This window comes from Kryptolebias marmoratus, linkage group LG21 (genome assembly GCF_001649575.2).
Source record: "Kryptolebias marmoratus isolate JLee-2015 linkage group LG21, ASM164957v2, whole genome shotgun sequence".
In the NCBI taxonomy this organism is placed as follows: Eukaryota; Metazoa; Chordata; class Actinopteri; order Cyprinodontiformes; family Rivulidae; genus Kryptolebias; species Kryptolebias marmoratus.
The window spans coordinates 16,448,698-16,464,759 of NC_051450.1; positions in this window are offsets into that span (position 1 = coordinate 16,448,698).

Here is a 16,062-nt window from a genome sequence, read left to right on the forward strand (position 1 = left end):
ATAGTAGCTGCAAGCTAATAACAACAGAACAGTAGCAAAACAAAAGCCAAAAATAAAACTAACAAAACAGAAGTTAAAATAAGCAAAACTGATAAAGATAAACAGTAAAGATAAAATTAATAAAGTAGATCAAATTAGCAAAAGTAGAAGCTAAAAGCAGCAGAACTGTAGCTAAAACAAAACAATGTTTTGGAAGGAATTGAAGAGATTTCAATGTATTTATATGGGGAAATACATTTTAAATAAAGCTAAATATTTAGTAAAGTATTAAATCCCTAATCTCCTCCTTCAAGGATGTCACTTTTGTTTACATATTTTCAGTCACTTCAGCCATTTCTGTAGGTAAACAAACACATATGGTAGCTGGCATCCAATCACAAATTTTGCCTACAAATTTTTAATCCAAGGATAAAATAAAAATCAAAATGTGAAACATATTGTGCAGATTTTGTTTCATAGTTTGTTTGTTTTTTTGTTTTTGTTGTTTTGACCAGTCTTCATGACTGTGCAATGAGTACATTCAAAGTTCTCCTTGCAGTAGTGAGACATCAGTCACTGCTTGGTTTGCAAACCTGTTTGCAAAAGCTCCTTCTTTGTAGGCAACCCGATTGTCTGAGTAAAAGAGACGGGGGGTCAGTGCAAAGCCACCTCCCACCCCCATCCTTGCTGTGATTTAATGTGACGTACAGTGAGAATGTGCATATTATCTTAGACTGCCTTCTTTAAAATAATCAGCCACGCTCCAAATCGACTTTGTCGGTGTGAGATGAAAAAGCGACAAAGAGGAACAATAGAACGAGGAATTGTTTTTGTGCTTTTTAAAAAAAATTTTGGACAAAAGGCATGTGGCTTGGTGGGCATGCAAGCTGCAGAAGAGCTGGTGGGTTTAACTAATCAAAGCAGACACACAGACAAAACATAGCCGGACAGTGAAAGAGCGTTGCACTCTTTGCAAGATTCCGTGACTGACGGGAAACGAGGGAAAATATTTGTGTGTCTGCGTGTGTTTTGGAGCAAGGAGGTCCTGGTTCTTCCTCTGGCTCCTCACTCGGAGCCTCAGACTGTATCACTGCTGACAACAGGACAGTCGTCCACTGGGTGGACGTTAATCACAATAATACCGAGCAGGCCAATCACGACTCACTGATCAAGCGCTTAATGACATGCCTGCCACTGTAACCAGCCCACTGCAGAGGGATTCACACCAGAACTGGCTCTTTTGTGGGGGCAGGAGACAGAGGAGGATGGTGGTTATGAGGCTGGTGCACAGCCATCCAGACAATAATTACTCGATGACTGTGGTCACATTAGGGATCAGTCAAAGCAGATTAATTTCGACGGATAGCATTGGTCCTTCCTAAATGCAGATTTTCTTAATAAGAGTGAAATTGTGTCGCTGAGATGGTTGTGAGGTTTGCTATACGGGGGTAACTCCAATTACTTATCCGGAGTGACAGTGTCTTCTTCTTCACATGAATCAGACTGTACTTCTGAGTGTCAGCACAAAATTAGCACACAAATGTGTTTTTCCCAAGTCCTCTGCTCTGCTGTGTGTGTGTGTGTTTGTATGCAGACTGTATGGCACAAATGACGATGCTCTGTGTGTGTTTGGTACGGGTAGGCCTTTGAGTAAATACCCAGAGACCCCGAGAATTACCCAGAGCAGAGAGGACAGCATCTGTTTGTGTGCTTGTGCCGAGCAAACAAGGCAATTTAGAGAACACCAAGGGAGCTGCTAATAAACACAACCTTATTCCCCCTACTTCCTGCACCTGGCTCAGAATGTTGCAGCAACACAGCAAGGATGCCTGTCTATCTTTGTGTGTGTGTGTGTGTGTGAGATCTGACTGTTTCCTGTGCGTTTCTGCAATGGTTTGTGCAACAGAGAGCGTGCATAGCAAATGTATAGCTCTGCTGCTGAGAAATGGCAGGTCTGTTGCCCATCAAATACTGGAGTTTTTGGTCTGTATTGACAAGTCTGTGCCAACATGTCTGCCTTGGAGTTATGCATAGAAACAGCACTGGATTAAATGGATAGTTTACATTTTTGGAAATAGGATTCTACGGAAATGTGATTAACTTATCTCAGTTATCTCTGCAGATATGTTGTTTTTTTACTTCATAATTAAAGACCTAAATTTCAAGTTTGAAATTTTTCTTGCAACCTTTTAAAGTAGCATCATAATCCTTATATTTAAAGACACAAAATGACATAACAAGCAGACATGTTTTCATGGTAGTTTTCTCTGGGTTATTGTGATAAAACCACTGGTACCTCAGATCAATTTGTAAATTTTGGCCTCAACATATCATCCCTGTCATCATAAAATGATGGATTAAAGAAATTCACAAATAATATAGGTACAAATATAAAAGGTAAAAGTGCATTTAAATTACAAAATATTTTAAAGGTACTCTTTGCAAATTATAAAATTAAACATAAAAAGGTTGAAATGTACTAAATGATGCAGTTTGAAAGACTTTACTCCAGATATTTTCCAGATATACTGACATGCAGTTCTGAAATGAGGGTAAAGGTGGTCTCAAAGCCGTTTTTTCTTCATACTTTACTTAAATTTAAACATAAATATGCACCAATACATCAAAATTCTCAGACCTTTCCATCCCAAATGGCTCCTTTATGGACATCACCATTGTTGAACTATTTTCAGTCACATTTTTTAAATTAAGGACATATTAACCATCAATCTGGAAAATTTTCCTCTTTTTTTACCTGTTTAAAACAACTGCACCTCACTTTGTTCTTAGTCCAACTTTGCCAGATATTAGCTCATCAATCCAGTCAGAATTAAACTCATATTTCTCCAAACCGAGGTTGTTCAAAGAGCTATCTACAACAAGTAAGATATTACTTGTTCATAACCTTTTCATGTTATCACCCTTAGAAAGATCTGAACTATTGCTTCATGGTATTTTATGTACAACAATTTGATTTATTCTGATGTCCTGACCTCTGTAAACACGTCTTTTTTCTGCTTATCCTGCAACTGAAGCCACAAACTCGCTCTCGCCTCCACTGCTGATGGTGATTTGTAGCCAAAGTGACACCCAGTGAAACCATGCATCGGGCCAGACACAAAATGGCCGTCCAGTGCCAAACCCTGCCTTGGCTTTCACTTCACATCACACCACACAGCCTGGCTGGAGAGTGAAAGCTTTATGTGGCGTTTAGAGGAAAAACCTCAGGTAACATTAACACAACTTAAACCTTATTTCAGCTAACATTACGCATACAAATACACCTATTATCACAAATATTAAGTGCAGATAAATCTACCCAGTTATCCAGTTTGCCCTTTCAGTAGGAGCACCTCAAGGTCTCCTCACCCCTCATGTCACATATCTGGGCCAAATTAGACAACAGCCCACGTTCCAACAGCCTTTGAGCCTTCGAGCCAGAACATCCTGAAATAAAAAGGGGAAGAAAATAAGTCCAAAAGGGGAGATTAATCTGAGTTATTACATTGAATAGATTTCCAGAATGATAATTAAAAGATGTTAAGACATGGGCCCAGCCAAGGATCAGTGGGCACTAATGAGGACCAATAGGCTTCTGTAATCTGCGCTGTAATGAGAAGTGGTTTCAATGTAAAGTTTGCTGGGAGACAAGTGGGAAGGGGGCGATATAAAGAGACGTAATGAAGGAGCTGTCCTGGGAAACCAATGTTTTATTGTCATTATAAGCAGCTACACTCAGGAATTATAATAAGCTGAGAGAAAGCATAAAACTCAGCTGTATAAAGATCAGGTTTGCACAAAACAAATATTTTATTCTTGGACAATTACAGACTGATTAAACTAATGAACGTGTTGTACAGCAAAGAAACCTCTCAGTTTCTTTTAATAAGAAAACAAAATAACCACTCTTCAATTGTTTTTAGATAGTTTTATCATCAAAGTTTAAATGATTTTCACAAATGTTTTTGTTTAGTATAAAAGAGTCAACGAAATAAGTCAAGGGTGTGCTGTATGTTTCTATTTTCCATCAGCTTAAGCTCTAGTTTAGGGTATTTGAGCTGCTTTTATTAAGACTAGGAGAAAACATGAAGAAGGACTGAAACAAATGCATTTTTAGACGACCAGTAGATAAATAAAGAAATAAGTTTATTGGTTCATTTACCAGAACTCAAGGTTTTTTTAGTTTGTTTGAAAGGCAATAATGTTTTTGCTCTTGTCCATGTGTGTGTGTGTTTGTCTGCAGTGTTAGTAAAACATCTCTTAGCCAGTAGACAATTTAATATAAGTTCCAGAAAGCAACCATTGGGTGAACATCTGAGTTAACATTTGGAGTCAGCTCCATTCAAGATGGCTGCAACAGCTTGAAAACCTTAGTGAAAGCAGAAATCGGTATAACTTTACAGATATTGAGCTAAAATTTGAGAGTAGTCATCCCCGATTTATACTCAGGATAATCGTATAAGACGTGTTTTTAAAACTTTTTATAAAATATTGGAGTGGACTGAGTCTGTGTGATAAAATATGTCCTAAGCCCTTGGACATACTGAACCAAAACACCTATAATTTTATCTCTTATCATCCTAAGATGATTTTAGTTCAAACTTCTGTCATGAAATGTAAAAAGCGATATGCATTCCTTCAAGGGATAATAGGGATTTAATTATTATTTGTTTTAAAGAATCAAATCTGTACAACTGATAAGCTCAAAAGGTGTCATATTTTCTTAAAAAGTGACTACAGATATAAATTATTTGTTAACAAATTAAACTTTAAAGCAGCTACGATTAGAAACCGTTCCAGCTTCAATCACCTGTTAGACAATTAGCTAAATGCAGATGGAGGGACGACTCCGAGCACGATTTAAAAAGAAAATGGCAAAGTAATACAAAGCAGATGGTTAAGGAGCCAAGTGAAATTAGAGAGGATGTTACTTATTCAGGGGCTGGTCGTTACTAGTAAATGAGTCTTACTGACAGGTGCACCACACTCATTTACAAATGGCAACATATTACCATAATCAGCCCGCTAATTTATCACAAATAATGAGTTGTGTTGAAAACAGGCTGGTAAATACTCAAGGAGAAAATCACCCTAATGGCTCTCACCTGTCACTGTTCAGGGCTTCTGGTTTGGATGTTAGAGGGAATTCAGACAATCATGATTTCATTGCATGCATCCTCACATAACTGAGGAATATTCCCTACAGTTTATTAGCTGTTTGGTTCCACATAAGGAACTTTCAACAATGAGATGCACGTTTGAAAACTGTCCTTCCGACTTTCAGCTATAATACAAAAACACGTAAACAACCTTTGTTCCTTACTGATTTAGCAAGGGTTTTAAAAAAAAAATTCTGGGTTAAAATATATTCTGTTATCTCAGAGTGATTGATGTCATTTAAATACAACAACATTAGCTGTTAAAATTCAACAAAACACAGAGGAATGAACCAACAATTAATCCCAGCGTCCACTGAACCAATGTCATTCCTTCTGTAGGGAATGATTATTGTCCATGGCCTTACATGCTAAAGTTTTAAACATAAATCTTGCACAATCTGTTAGTGCTTAAAGTATGTGATGGGAACTACTCTCAGTTACCACTGTACCAAATTTCAGCTCAGTACCTGTAAAATGGATTGAATTATAGCCATTTTTCTACGGTGATTTGACAGTGGCAGCCATCGTAAATTGGGCCGACTACAAAAGTTAATCCATTGTAGATGTACACCCAGTGATTACTTTGAGAGTTTCATTAGAAATGGTCCAGTTGCTCATGAGATATTTTGCCAACAGACACATAAAATTATATTATTGCCCTCTGACATGAAGAGCAGCCAAATATTCAGTAATCAAAAAAAGAAGTCAAATTGTCCTAAATTATACCTGCTAAGATCAGAGACATAAAATATATGAAGATAAAATTTCCAGTCAAGACTTTTATCTCAAGGTCTGAATGTGTGTTTTGTTTAAGGGTTATTAGGTGTTATTTGGAGTTTAAAAAGGGGAATGGGTTTAAATGGTTCACTTTGCTCCCTCAAACAGAAAAGGCTGTAAAGACATGGCTGAAATGAGTGCAGAGCTTTTATAAATCCAGTTTATTTTGATCAAAGCACGCTACGTATCATTAAGAAGTCAGAAAATTGTCATCTTGTCAAAAAAAGGGACATAAGGTGGTTCCTTTAACCATATGTAAACACAGTTATGAAGTCTTCAAGCTCCCCTGACTGGCGGCGACACACCAAAGCACCACGTATGAGTGTGTTTAACCAAGCTTAGGGCCTAATATCCAACCAGCCTTATGGTGCAGAAAAAAAATTACAGCGGCAGTTCGACAATGCTGATAGGCTATAAAACTATGTCATTTAATACCCCCACACTCCTCCCTCCGTGTGGTCGACCCACCATTAAGCCAATTCATCACCTCTTAAGAGAAGGCCATGAGACAGATCCTGTCCATCAGTCACTTGCTTTAGGATTACAGCTCATGTGATGTGAGCGTTGAGGCCACATAAACAACTACAGGGCGCAGATCGGGACAAACGACTTGTTTAGAAAGCTGGTTTATTATCATAAATTAAAGGCCTAGGACTCCTTGAAGGTATGCACATCTTCCACACCTTTCATGTCAGAGTTTTAGACTAAGATCATTTTAAATATATTGAGAACTTAAGGAGTTGTACCCATATTGGTAATAAAAAAAAGAAAAAATGCACATTCTTAAGCAATATTTTAATGTCTTGCACAGAGTGTGTGTTGTGAATGCTCTCATCTACTACCAGAGCACATTTAGCTGTGTTTGCTTATGTGGATTAGCTGTGGTGGCCATCTTGACTCCAAAGGTTTATTAGTTGTAGACGTTTCATTAAAATGTGTCTGGTGGTTCATGAGATATAATGTTAACAGACATGTGAAAACACGAACACACACATATAGACACAGGCAAAAACATTATCATCCACCTCAACCTTTTGTCAGTGGGTAATAATTAAAACATGACCACATGGATAAAGTAAGAGGGTTTTTTTCTGCCTCTTGGAGCCAGTTGTTTGAGATGTCACTTCTCTAATGACCTCGAGAGAAAGAAGACCTCAGATTTGCATTTTTTGGTCGCTGCTCCTGTAATGAAAAAAGGTAGAGTGCAGCATATTTCACTGGACCTGTCAGATTCACTCACACCCCTTTGCAAAGCCCTCAGAAACTTCATTCCAACGCCTCCCACTCTCCTGGCCTCTGCTATAAAATTGACTGTGACAAAATTAGCAAACCTAGACTGTTTGGACATATTCCAAATATATTGGATTTCTCTCTCTCTCTTTCTTTTTTAAAAAAATAAAATCCAATCAAGCCCCAGAACATCAAACATGAAGTCTCCTTGAAAGTTGTTCAGTCTCACAGGCCAGCTCTGGATTTATGTAATCGTGAGCTTGTTAGGGAGATTTCTCAAGTTTATTGACAGTGATGTGCATTGGGATTTGGCAGATCTGACATGTGGGAAGCGCAGTTCAGCAGCACCACCTCGCAAAAGCAATTAGAGATCTATATTCCCAGACAGGTCTGGACTTTGTTTCTGCGGTGAAGGGGGGACACACACGTTTTGGAGCTTTTATTAACATGACATTCGTGTCCCATGGATTGTCTTCAGATGACAATCAAAGGGTCGTCATCAAAAAAGTGGGCAGCAATTGGTGAAATTGTGTTTCTTAAGACAAGTCAGGACATCAAAATGCATTTTCCAAGTGATTTGTTTCTGCGGGGGAATGCATTTAATAAACTGTACCTTTCCTCTTTACCCTGACATGAAGAAAAAAGTAATACCTGCTATTGTGTAATGTTGAAAAAACCAGAACATAATTAGAAATTATTCAGTTTCACTTGGACAAGCCCTGCTCAAACAGACACCCCTCACTCTTCAGTATTAAATGAATGTCAACTGGCTAAAGTAATTAGTTCAGTCTATTAATTACTATAATCACCCATTATCCTGTTGGCCTTCATTTCAACATGTTAACAAGCCTGTAGTGACTCGGTTTCCAGAGACTATTATCAGTCTGAGAGCTAATTATGTCTCATTTAAACAGATAAAGCTTGTGTTATAATTCTCACTGTCAGAAAACACCTGACTTCATTGTTTCATATTTTCTTAAACAAAGCGTATTTATTCAAACTGATAGCAAATATATTAAAATGATAGTTCAGATGTGTAGAAGTGGGTTCAGTGGAAATTTTATGAACAAATAATATCTTACCTGTTGTAGATAGCTCTTTGAATGGCCTCAGTTTGGAGACAGAGTTTAATTCTTGTTGTATAGAGGAGCTAACAGCAGAAGTGGATTAATGCCAACAACTTAAATCTCAAAATTTTTCATGGTTGTTCATGCAAATACTAATTTATAAATATTTGTTGAAAACAATATAGTTTTAAATAAGTTTCACTATGAAGAAAAAATAATTAAAAAGGGGAAAGGCCTCACTGGAGTAAGACAGTGAGTTGTTAAGCACATTTGTTTAAAGAAAGTACATTTTTTTCAGTGTGTAGTTCCTGCTTGAAGACAACTTACTGACTCTCATATATATTGTGCATACACAAGTAGTTTTATGGCTATTTATTTGTCCTTAGTGCTGTATTTTCTATGAATCAAGTTGCATGACAGTGTTTGCAGTGATCCTTTTAATTATATATTTACTACATCATAAAACGTATATGTAAAAAATTTATATTTATTCAACAAATTGTCTGGTTTATGTGTAAAAACCATATAAAAAATGCTCCATAAAAATTGGAGTTGTTTCAGGAAGACATGAAGGAACTTTGGTCCTGGCCTCTCTCAGACTAGCCATTAACTTGTCAGTCAGGTTACAAGTAAATAATTCCTCCTTATTAAGGATGCTCAAAGAGCTATCTGCAGCAGGTAAGATATTATTTGTTTATAACATTTCCAGAGAATCCCATTTCTCGGAACTATTGCTTTTAAACTTCTCAGATATTTTACTTTTTTTAATATTTCTGAATGAATAATACTTTTATTGGTAATAGTAAGATTGAGTTAGTTAGATTTGCCATTAAAAATAAAATTTCCTTGTTTTAAATATTGTCATGTTTGTTACAGTTAGATATGAGAACTATAAATAAGTAGTTTATAGATGTTTTTTTCTGTATTTAACAGTAATCATCCTCTTCATCTCTGTTTTAAGATTACGATGCAGATCGTGTCTGCAGGCTCGGTTCTGTAGGAGCTTTCAAAATGTCCGTCTGTGATCTGGGATGAAATAAGGCTGCGGCCTGAAGAGATGGAGTGCGGTAAACAAGGCGGCCCTGCTCCCCAGCTGTGAAGGTGACACAGGGATGCTACACGCAGAACAAGCCCTTTTGATTAATCACAGGATATTTACTAGCTCAGATCTAATCACGGACCGCAGGATCAAGGGGCTACATCATACACGGACCAGGAATTTACACAGCAGAGTTAACCTGTCACCTGCCACCGTCCTCTCCTTACGTCTATAAACACTGTGTGCACAGGTCGGCCTGTAGTTACACACCGCAGGCAGGGCGCTGCAGAACGCCTCTGAAAGTGATTGTTTTATTTCTGCAGCAACAATATAACCTGCAGTCAGATACTCAACACATGTCGTCTGATATAAAACCTTATGGCAGAGTGGGGAAGGAGCCATTTATCTCAAGGTGGTCATGGTAATGGGATACAGGAACGTGAGGAGTTTTACCACTAAGTAAACTGCAAACTGGGTGTAGCAAACTGGAGACACAGCCTGTGTCTCCAGTCAATAGCTCAAGTCCAAGGTTCCAGTCTGTAGCTCCAGTCTGTAGCAGTGTAATTGTTATTTCCTGAGGAAAAGATGTAAACTGAGGACTAATCCCAGATTACAAGCAAAAAGGGATTAAGCAGTTGTGATCTCTGACTGGTTTGTGACTTCCACAATCAATTTGACATCCAGATGATCTTTGGCTTACAGTGAGGACAGCCTGCAAATTTAAGAGATGGACAAATTTAGAGGACAATTTTACTTTTTTTTTTCCAAGATTAAAACGGTCATTTTAATGTTTCTGCAAACATCCTGGAATCACAGATCAGTTTAATCTTTTCTTATATTAAGAAAACACACAGGGGGTTAATTATTATTGCCCAATGCCAAAGGCAAAAAGGAGGATAATATTTTTGCTCGTGTTTGTGTTAATTTGTCTCTGATCTGAACCAGTGGACAGATTTTAGTGAAACTTTCAGAAAGTAAGCATCTGATGCCATTTTTGCACCAATTTGTCCTAAAACTCTGTACGTTACCAGCTATAGAAAAACAGATAAAGTATGACCTAAACAAGTTATGACAGGTTCTCGTAGAAGCTGCAACTTTATAATTATAATTCTATTTTTTATATACTTACAATACACCTTGGAGATATAGCAAAGACAACAAAAACATACATTTCTGCTACTTTATTTGCAAGTTTTTGAAAACCAGCAACCCTCTGTCTGATGTAAAGTTTCTGTTTAATTTAAACTGATAATAATGTCTAATTATTTAATTTATCTTGTAAAAATAGCCCAAATGTGTATGAAATAGAAAAAGACGCAACCTTTAGTGTGACCTGGGTTCTGTCCTTAGTTATTAGCACATCTACAGAAAGAGACAAAGGCAGCGGTGGAAGTGCTGCAGCCCTGCCGCGTTCATGGCTTCTGCCATTGTGTCGCCTGGAAAATGTCACTCCACGGGAGGGGGTCTCAGTTTAAAAATGAAAAACACTGACAACTCACACAGAAAATCTGCAGACAGGTTTTCAAACTGGACAAAATATTCAGACTAAGAAGATGAGAATGCCTCCTGCATCTCCATACAGATAAGCCTCTTTGTAACACACTTGTGTTGAATTACAAGGTGTTTGTTGAGCCTGAATCTCGCCACACAAGCGCTGAACAAATAGTCCATTAGATGAGAGTGTTTTTGTCAGTCTCCCCGTCTCCCCGATATTTCCTCAGAGTGACGAGTCACATTTGAAGCCGGGAGGCAGAGTAATTTCTGTGTCACATTCCTTTAGCTCGACCTCACTGACAATTGCCAACACAAGAGCTTTCTCACTAAAAATTAATCACATTTGCCTTTTTAATGGCGTCCCGACTCCCTCTGCCAAGAATCCACAAACGTCTCGCTGCTTCTGTGTTGGTTTCTCATTCTGCAGGGAATGACAAAGTGATTTCAAGGAGCATATCAATAGTTATGTCACCCCTCTGACCTTCTCTTCAGCGTTGGCTCTGGGGCGCTCAGACTTAGGAGGCCAGACGCTACGGAGATAAAAGCTGAAAGTAGCAAGGCTAAGCTGTTTAGTTTTTAATACGTCATGAATTTGAGCACTGTTTAAATAAGTAGTGTTTATCTTCTTAAAGATTTTCAGAATATGTAGTTATTGTTCAAAGATATGTGTCAATCAGTGAAGAAGACAAGCGAGATTAAGATTGTGGAAGATGAATCTCAGCTACCATCACTCCAAATTTTAGCTCAATGTCTGTAAAAATGACCATTTTTGCCATTTTTGTGTTTCCTAAGGTCAGTTAGCTGTGGTGGCCATCTTTGATCAGGTTTATAAATCTGTTTATGAGATATTTTGCTAATGGACAGACAAATGAACGCACACAAAGACACAGGCAAGGACACATGACTGTCTGCTTTTAAAGGCAGTGAGTAATAATAATAATAAATATATTATCTGCCTTAATCATGCCTAAAACCCAGGAAAATAAGGCTTTTTATTTCTCTGTCAGTAACTTCTCTTCAAATGAAAAGATGACAATAAATGAGTTGGTTTAATTTATTGATTTGTCCAGAATCTAATATTAAAGACAGTTGTGTAGTTATTTCATCTAGAAATGTTTAATCTTTCTGAAAATGCACTACATTTAATCATGTTACATTTATTTCAAGCTGCATAAACTTCTAATTTAAGCTACAATAAAGATGCCAAATTTGAGTGGGTTTTGCCGAAAGTTTAGGTTCATCCAGGTTTTCTTAAATTATTAGATAACACAAAGTTTGAAGATTTCATATAGGAGCTAAAGGAATCACAGCTTTTTTTATCTCTTCATTAATTTTACCGACTTGGAGAGGATTCACCCTCTCAGTAAAAAGAAGCCTCCACTGCTATCAAATATTCAGACAGACTTGTAATTCCTTGTGAGTGAGACGGCCTGTAAAAATGACTAGAAAACAAAACACTCCTGGTAAAACAACGTCCAAAAGACACTCTGTCAGATTCCTCTCTTTCTTACAGATTTCATCGCTGAGCTGCTGTGGCGTAAATGCTTTAAAACACTTTGACATAAGCATGCAGCGTCCTGAGACTCTCTGTTCTGAATAATGAATCTGCAGTATGTCCCAAACAGATGTCTTCTTTCTTTCTTTTTTAAAATTTGTTTTCAGTTGCATAATTTAACTAATTCACCTGGTTTCTTGTCTCGACAAGCATTGAGCAATCGCTATTTGCCAATAAAAAGCTTCTGCAACTGGGCGATAAGCAGAGGGAAAGAAGTTCACAACATCCTCCTTTTTCCTCTTTATATTTAATTCAGAGGTTGTGTATTTCTTTATGATTGCAACATCTGTTTGGTCCCAGTGCCAGCTCCCTCTGTCAGCCACCCTCTGTTCAATAATTCCTGCCCTGACCCCCAAGAGCCCCTGACATCACGGCGCCGGCTGCTGCTCAAACTTCACTGGGACCAGACACAAAGAGACAGGTGCCCACATGCCACCAAATGAGCCTTCTAATAAAAAAAAAAACCTGCTTTACCTGGATCAGTGGCTTCAATATGTCGGACTAAGAGGAGAGAACTCTGACTGGGACACTTGGGACGTCTCAAACTAACGCAGACATTTAAGCTGCCCGTTTTAGAGCAGAAGAATTGTTTTCAAACCACAAAATATACGTATATCGACGTATTAGCTCCACGCTATAGTTACTTGGAGATTAAATGAAGAACATGTGAAAGAGCAACATATAAAAGAATGTTCTTGTTTAACATTTAAATAACTTTAACCTTGCTTTCATAAAAATATTATCAAAGTACAAATTCAACTAAATCAAGACAATTTTATCACAAGTGTGAGGTGTGACGAAGTGGTAAATCTAAGATGTTAGAATGTTTTTTTCTCATTGTCTTCATTTCCCATAATTACGAATATAGTGCTGTTTCTAACAAGCATTGACAGCATTATTAATTACCAGATATACAAATTTATTGTATGAATGACTGACTGATTCATTTCTATCAGATATTCCTCCAGTTAACAATTATAACCCTGATCAAAGTATTTTGTTTGGGTTTCTTAGTGTTTCTTCCTTGTCACACACATTGAGGGTGGTGGCGTCTACAACAGATGCTACCCACTGACCTTAGAAAGATGGCGGAGGGACCAGATGTTTGGATGACCTCACAACCTTGGGACCAGCTGATGTTTCCAGTGATGGAGATGGGTTCTGGCAGAGAAAACTGATCGGAGTGGCATCAAAGGTTCCCATTTTTCCCACTTTTTTCTGTTTTGGTCTTTACCCCCTCCCTCCAACTGGGCAATCCTGGAAGGCAGGGAAACATGGAGGATGGGAGGAGGAGAAATCTGTAAACACAACAGCGAGAACGAGGCACAGAGAGAAAGGACTGGTCAGTGGGGCTGACGGTTGTCACAGATGTTGAGTTCAGCACAAAACTCTGCCAGAAGCCATCATGTCAAACCTAAGTTAGCCGAACGAACAAGAACAACTCCAGGCCCTGCCACTTTATATCTCGTTCAAAATTCAACAGCTGTTTTTTGAACGAATGCAGATGCAAAATAATGATAATAATGCCTACTTACAGCTCCTGCGTAGACGTAAACAATCCTTCTTGACCACACCCTGCCCACATGGCGTCTCATTAGCTCATTAGCTGCAGCTCTTTTAATTTTAGAGGCAGGAAGGGGGGTTGGCATGCATTGTCATGGGCAGAAAACAAAGAGTTATTGTGTTTCAACAGCATAGTCAGCTAATCATGGCACAGTTTTAAATCATTACCAAATATTAATGTTTTTTAGTGTTCAAGCAGTAACTGAACCCGCCAGTGAGTTACACAGTTGTCACAGTCACACAAAGCATCTCTGTAACATGGATCTACAGTGTTGGAGTTGCTTCAACATCGTTTCTTCTCAAATCAACGCTTGCGCCTGTCGATCCTGGCATGTGAAATTCTTAACATTTTGACTGGGCGCATCTTGGCTCCGAGCGTCTTCACTCGGCTCAGAGAACGTCTTTGTGCCAAGGCCGCAGCCTGTGGCGGTTTTTCTAGTGACAGATGAGCATGTCAACATGTTTGTGTGCGTGTGCGTGTGTGTGGCGAAACAATGGGCCTGGTAAACTGAACTGTGCCATTAGGGACCACAGAGTCAGATCATCCAGGAAGTAAAATCCATCAGTAAACTGATCAGATATTTATCACCAACCAGCGAAATGAGCATGTGTTTGTGTGTCTGCCTGTACCAAAATCCCATGAACCACAGGACACATTTAGGTGAAACTCCCAGAAAATATTCATTAGACACACATCTACAAGTGATGAACTGTTGGAGTCGACACAAATCAAGATGACTGCTGCAGCGGATTGACCTTAAATAACACAAAAATGATAAAAATTCAGTGGATTTTACAGATATTGAGCTAAAAATTGTGGTGCGAGCAGCTGATCCCCAAAATATACTCAAAGTGTTAGCAGATTGTGCAAGAACTTTGTATAAAAATTAGGCTTTTAACTATTTGTTGTCAACTCTGTCTGTCTGTAAGCAAAATCTCTCATGAACTGGATATACACCTATAAATAATTAATTGTTAAAGCCAATTAAATTTAATATGGCTGGCACTGCCAACTCAACTAAAATGGCTAAAATTCAGTCAATTTGACAGATATTGAGCTAAGATTTCAGCCAATCAAAACATGTCTTCTTTTCCTAATACTCATACATTTACTGTTCAAGTCAACTTTGTTTCACAAAACATCTTATAAACCACTAGATTGATTTTAATAAAAATTTCAGAAAGTGATCATTGAATGTACATTTAAAACTGATTAACCTTTGGAGTCAGTCCAAATTAAGATGGCCGCCACAGCTAATCAACATTAGCCAACACAAACATTGCTTTGACTCAATTTTACTGGTATTAAGCTAAATTTTGGTGTGGTAGTAGCTGAGTCTTTCACAACACTTACTCTGTAAGATCATATGATATTGCACAGAATTTCATGTTATTTTGAAGGTTTGACCGAAACTCCAACTCCATCATTTCTCAACATATGTCAGGTTTTGTTTTGACGGTGTGTTTCTTTTTCTATTTAGTGATTTCTTTCTGATTTCTTTTGGTTTTGGTTTATTGTTTATTGTCAGAGAAAATTTAGAGCTGTCAGCACTTGTTTACCTGCCACGCCCATCTCCACCTGCCCGCATCACTCACCTGTGCCCACTTCCCATAATTATCCTCTGTCTTTAAAACCCGGTCGTCTCCTCCACTTACTCGCTGGTTCATTGTTGCTGTTTGCTTGTTGCTCACGCTCTCTTGTCTTACCTTGCCTTTTTGTTTTGTTTATATTTTGTATTTTTGCTGCCACGTCAGCTTTTGTTTTTGTTTCTTTTATTTTGAAATCAATCTTTTGTTTTTTGATAATGAGTCTGCGCTCTGGGTTCATCTCGTTCTCCACCGTTCCTGACAACATAAGATGATCTTAATGTGAAACTCTGACATGAAAGGCAGAAGGTGACATGCATTCCTTTAAGGAATATTAGGTCTTTAATTCCCAAATAATCGCCCTTGCATATAACTGCACAAACAGAAAAACCTGTGTGGACTGAAAGAGAACCGCGACATGTGGATCTAACTGTGTCTTTCCGGTTTTCAGGCCTGTTGGCAAAGTGCAGCTCAGCTGTAGCAGACAGATTGTGTGAACAGCAGACTATGAACATCTCTCCACAGGCCATACCAAGGTGTCTAATCCAGGAAACACTGTGAACATACACCCTGTGGGCTCCCACAGTGCATCATCACACAGACTACATCCCA